Raw genomic sequence first — 6,002 nt, 5'->3', positions numbered from 1 at the left:
TCTTAAGGTTCTGGTCCTGTGACTCACGGAGGTTTGGTTTTGGTGGGTTTTTTGTTTGACACCTGAAGAGCAGCAAGAACTGGAACTGGGGATGCAAAAGGAGGTGCTATTGAAGGAACTGCAGAAGTATAAGAAGTGCTGGGATCTCAGATGAAAGCAGCTGAAGAAACAGTTTGCTGTAATCTCGGAAGGTTACAATAGAGACGTAATTCATCACCCAAACGGCAGTTCTTGAAAAACGGGACTCAGATGAGCATGATGACAAACTTGTAAAATGTCTCAACATCCTGGAGTGACCAGGAGTGCACCAGACAGCAGGTGAGTCGGAGGGGTGGGTTACACTTGCAGTTCCCAACCTGCCCACAGCCGGGCTCGCGGCTGCCCTGCTCCATCTGAGCTAGCCAGCTGGCCAGAGCTGACGGGCAACGGGGCTCACGCGGTGCCTGGTCTCGAAGGTTAGTACACCTGCCTAACTGGGAGCCTTTGGTTTAAGGCAGCCCAGTTTATGCTGCGCGTGCACTCCATGGCCGCGCTCCCCAAATCAGGCGCTGCCTCTCAGCTGAGGCATGGTGAACTGAAGCTGCAGCAGCTTTACTGCAGGCATCCTCCCTGCCTTCTCTTATACACCATCCATCACAGCTCCTCATAACAGAAAAAGAGTTTTGCAAGAATTTAGTCACAAGAATTTCAGCTAGTTAATGTGTAAATAGAGGGCTCAAGCATATGAGATTGTGGCAGGAACTGGTGCCAAGTCAAAGAAAGCAGTGCTGCCTTCTGGCAGGGAGCTTGTAGTGCTGCTTCACAGAGCCTGGCGATACTGGGAAAGTGCTACTAGGAACATGAAAAGTGAAGAAAAAAAAAAAAAAAGAGACCCTAGATGGGTCTTCATCCTGACTTTTAATGTGTACCTTGCTTTTTGTTTGTCGTCACAGGGAGTCCTGTTGGATTCATTCTAGGTCCTGCCCCAAGCTGCTTGCCTAGAGTTAAGCCATGGATTCCTGTGTGTGCAGGGGCAGGGAGGGTGTTCATGCCTTTACTGCACGCAAACAAGTGCAAAGCTAAATGTTTTTTAATCCTTCTTCCTCTTCTCATGTGTTTTGTTTGGTTACTAGGTTCTTTATGCTGCTCAAAACAATGCCCTGCCTAGCACAGTATTTTCTTCCTGCTAGTGAGGATGAAACTGGTAACCTTCCCCCCCAATGCCATGCCACGTGTTCATCTGGTGTTGCAATATCAACAATTTTTGCATTGATCCAAAAAAGATGTCCTGCTGTTTCAGGATATTCCTTCCCTACTATTTTTAGTTCACAAATGCAGTTTGTGAATTTTTGGAGTTTTGTTTGGTGGGTTTTGGTGTTGGGTTTTTTATCTTGACAAGCACTCCAGATATATTAAGCCTGTGGATAGCATGCTTGTCCTTCAAGTCCTTCCCCTCCCCAAAAAAACCCTTAGATACAACCTGGGTACTAAGCTGCACACAGCAGTTTTTGATACTGGTAGAAGCATGAAATGGACTGGTGATGAACTGTTCCTTAACAGGACAAGCACCAGTTATTTGTGTGTCACTTCTGAGGAGAGGGGAAATGGAGATGGTGTGAGGCTATTTTATATGGTTACGTTCCTTGGTGGGTCTGGCATGCTCTTGTCTCCTAAGGCTCCCTCATTTCCTCTGAATGGGTGGGACTGGCTCTCAGCCAGACAGTTTCATCTCAGGTGGCAAGAGCACAGCGCTGACGGAAGCCTCAGGAAGACCCAGAGGGGATGGAGATTCGTGGGTGCTGGGGAGCTGGGAGCACCTCCCGCCCTCCCTCTGTGCTGGCCTGTGTGTCTGCAGGGCCCTTGGCCACCTCGCTGCCCCGCTCCAGCCCTGCCCCTGCAGCTTCACCCCGGAGCTGCCTCTGCCCGACACAGGGGCAGCTTCTGGTGGCTCCTGGTGGAGGCCACCCCTGCAGCATGCCACTGCCACGCCTCGCCGCCTGCACCCAGGCACTGTGGGGTGCGGCTGGGGCTGTGCAGGTGCTGCTGGGGGTGATGTGTCACCGGCCCCAGGGCCTGTGCTGCCTCGGCCTCCGTGCAGCCTGACGGGCCCTGCTGGGTGGCACCCCAGGAGCTGTGCCCGTGGGGGGACGTCACAGTGTGAGCTGCCTGTGGGGGGAGGGGGATGGGGGGAGCGGGGCTCTGCCAGCTGATGCGCAGGGTCTGCCCGTGTGGGAGCCGGAGGCTTGGCCCCTCGCAGGCACGTGGCACACGGGGGCCCCTCACGCGGGCAGAGGCCAGGCAGCCAGCAGCGTGTCCCGGGTCGGGGCAGCAGGGTGAGGCGGCTGCTGGTGCCGGCGCCTGGGCGGGGGGAGGGTTCAGCCCCCCCGTGCAGCCCCTGCCCGGTGTAAGAGTCACTCTAAAGAGAACGATATTGTCTCAACACTGCTAACAGAGACCTGGAGATGGAATGTGCTCCTCATGGACACCGAGACCCAGAGACCCCGGGAAGGAGAACTGCACGGTACGAGGAGTGCTGTGCCGCTCCCTGCCACCTGGGACTGGAAGGAACGACTACAATAAGGCCACATAACAGCTGCCCAGAAGATGGATGACAACCGTGGTCATAACAACGAACCAGAAAACATGAACTTCAGGTGAACTTTCTTCATTATAATGTCATTATAATACAAAAACACACCTCCCGGTCTGAAGCCACCCGCCTCTAAGGCAAACCACGCCTCGGGCACCCCTCTTTGGACATGCTGGTAACCTGGCTTGAGAAGGCGGAGACTGGCAACAGTCCATGGGCCAGAGGAGGAGCAAGGTGTGCTGCTTGGCATAAAAAGATGCCTTCTTAGCAACTGAACTTTGGAGATCTTCCCCACCAAGGATCACGACGACCGGAAGGACCGGCAGGACGCTGCCTGGACCTGGGACCATAGGGACGCCTTGGACCGGTGGTGGTCGGTATAATCCTCTTTCCTTTTCACTTTACCTTTTCTTCACTTTCTGTCTATCGCACGCCGCTTTACGGGCAAACAATAAAATTGTGCTGCTTGATTGAAGCATAACGCCTCGGCGTGGTCGCCTTGATTTTTGCGCTTCGAGATCATAGTGAACGAACCATCATGAGCCCACTGAGTGGACCGTGACACCCGGCCGGCGGACCCCGCGCGCTCGCCCTCGCCCGCCCGTTGCGGGGCAGCGCGGGCCGCTGACGTCACGGCAGCGCCGGTGCCCTCGCGAGCGGCGCGGGCTGCGCGTGCGCGGCGGCATGGGGAGCCCGGCGGCGGCGGGCTGGGGCGCGGCTCCCGCCGAGCGCCCGCGGCTCGAGGCTTCCCGCGGCGGCGCGGCCGGCAGCGACCCGCGCCTGTGGGACACGGAGCGGCTCTGCTAGCACCTCTTGTGCTGCGGCGTGGGCGGACCCGGGCTGCTGCGCCGCTTCCGAGGTAACGGCGGCCCGGGCCCGACACCCGGGGGCCCCTCGCGGCGGCCGGGCCCGGGCGCTGACGCTGTGCTTGCTCCCACAGAGAACGGCGTCACCGGGAGCGCGCTGCTGGACCTGCCGGCCTGCGCCCTCGAGGCCGCGGGCGTCTGGTGAGCGGGGGGCAAGGGGGCAGCCCCGGGACGGGAGGAGGGCGCCGGGCTCCCCTTGAGGGCCGGGCCCAGCGCTGATGGGGCGGCCTCGTCCCGGCTGCGGGGCCCGGGGCGCGGAAGCCAGCGGCTCGGTGAGCACGAGAAAGCAGAAAAATCCATGTGAATGGCTTTGATGGAGACGCCGCCGGCATCACGGTAGCTGCGGGCGTCGACAGGGACCGCGACAGCGCCCGTAGGGGTCCTGACGGAGCTGCCCCCTCGGCCGGGAGCCGGCGGCGCGTCCGACGGCAGCGAGTGGGCGCTGGGCCGTGGCGGCCGGGCTCCACCCTTGCCCCCGGCAAGCCCCGGCGCCGCCGCCGTAATCTGGGGACGGCTGTGGGTGCTGGGACGTGGCTGCTCGCTGCACCTGCTGCGGCGGGCTGTGGGGCTGCTCCACGGGGCCGGGCAGCGGCCAGGCCAGGCCGTGGGCAGCAGCTGGGCAGCGGGCAACGAGCAGGGCAGGCCAAGCCTTGGGTGGTGGGCGGCGGGCAGGGCAGGCCCCGCCGTGGGCAGCAGCTAGGCAGCGGGCAGGCTGGCTGCTGGGTCAGTACCAGCCACCTGCTGTGAGCGCAGGAAAACCGAATGCACGTAGAGGCACATAGAAGCTTGTTTCCAGCAGCGAGGAAAATGGCTGGTTCCAAAAAACTTGTGATTTTTCTGGTGGTGAAGGTACTGTCTTACCTTTCTGAAACAGAAGGGTATAAACGCATCCTGTCATCCCACATGTGTGAAGTGCCCCTCTGTCCCACTGGGGCTGCTTTGGCTTGCCTCTCCTGGGATGTGAGCCGGCTTGCACACCACATGCTCCCCAGCGCTTCTTAATCTTTGTCTTTTCTTTCCTCCTTTGCTAACTATGTTTATGCTATTTTCTCCGAATTTCTCTCAAAACCTGGCTGTTCTGCTTGGGTTATTTGCTAACATGCGGTTGTTAAACTTAAGGCAGTTTGGAGCATGGGTACCTGGCAAGTGTACTCCAGTGCAGAGCTGTACTTGTCTGCTGGGGATTTTGAGTGCTTCAGTGTGCAGATTGGCTATTTGGCTAAAAACTTGTCCAGAGCTAACGCTGTGCTGAAGGGCCCCATCTCTGTAATGCTGAGACATCCTGGCTAAACTCACAGGTGTAAAGGGTGAGTTAGAAAAGCAGGTGTCTTGGTGTGGCTATCTGTAGAGAAGGAAGAGCTGATGTGACTCAAGGTGACAAGGCAGAAGGGTTGTGCTTCAGAGGAGGTAAGGTGTTGGCAGGAGTCATTAAGGTATTTTTGGTTTTTTTGGAAGAAGGGTTTTAACTGCAGCTGTTTAAAGTGTGTGGACAGAAATGCATGGTATGAGGAAGGTAGCTAAAGGCTTTGTTTCTGAAGCATGAAGTAATTGTCTAATTGAAATGACAGTTAGGTGTATAGTTCCTGTTTAGAGGCTAGCAGGAGGCTTGGTTGGTTTTAGTGCCTTGCTGGCTGTCCGAGCATCAAGAAGTGCCCGTACGTGCCCATACGGATGCCTGGACACCGCGGCTGTCTGCAGGCTGCTCTGCGGGTCGTCAGAAACTCGTAGGTCAGGCTCTGGTAGTGCTGACCATAGGCAGGCAGGGTGGGGTGGAGAGGAAGTCCCTCCAAGTGTGGGGTACAGGCAGTGGAGTCAAACGGTTGCGAAGAGCGCTCAGTTGTTATGGAGAATGGATGGTGCTGGGGGCGTGGAATGATGTGCTTGTCCGTTTTCTTTTATAAAATGTTTCCTTCAGTAAGATCTGATACCTTGTTTCTGTGTAGCTGAAGATGCGAGTTGGATGAGAAGCTGCTAGAGCCTTCTGCTTTTTTTAAAACATCGTAACTTTACAATAAAGAATGATCCCTTTGCATGCCCCTTTCCACTGCATGCTGTTCTACAGTAACTTTTATTGTTTCTCTGTGACAGGCTGGTAGTGAATGCTTATATTTAGTTCCCTGCCGTTCCTGGACCATAGGGAGAGCTCATTAGGGAGACCTCAGGATGACAGGGGCCTGGAGGCAGTGCTGTGGGTTTCCTACGTGTTCTCACGTTCCTGGAAGTGAATGTTTTGTGGGGCGTGTTGCATGCTGCATGGTAAATACAGATGATGAGTAGGGCTGTCTGGCTGACCTCTCTGGAATATTTAAGCTTCTAATGGGTGCAGGAAGGGGGTTTTCTCATCCTTGTGACCTGCAGCATGGGGGGTCGGGGTGGGGAGGGTGGATGGGGAGGCATTGGTTGTCACCTTTTCAAAGACAGCCAGCAGTATTACCACTTTGGCTGTTTGAGGAACTATGCCTGCAGAGCCCTAAAAAACCACAGTACTAATATGCCATTTGTGTGTAATGTCTTTGTTGAGCCAGTCTTTTCATAGAGACAGCAGGTGAAAAATCCTCTGCTGCTGT

Source organism: Falco naumanni, chromosome 10 (genome assembly GCF_017639655.2).
Source record: "Falco naumanni isolate bFalNau1 chromosome 10, bFalNau1.pat, whole genome shotgun sequence".
In the NCBI taxonomy this organism is placed as follows: domain Eukaryota; kingdom Metazoa; phylum Chordata; class Aves; order Falconiformes; family Falconidae; genus Falco; species Falco naumanni.
This window is presented reverse-complemented; position numbering follows the sequence as displayed.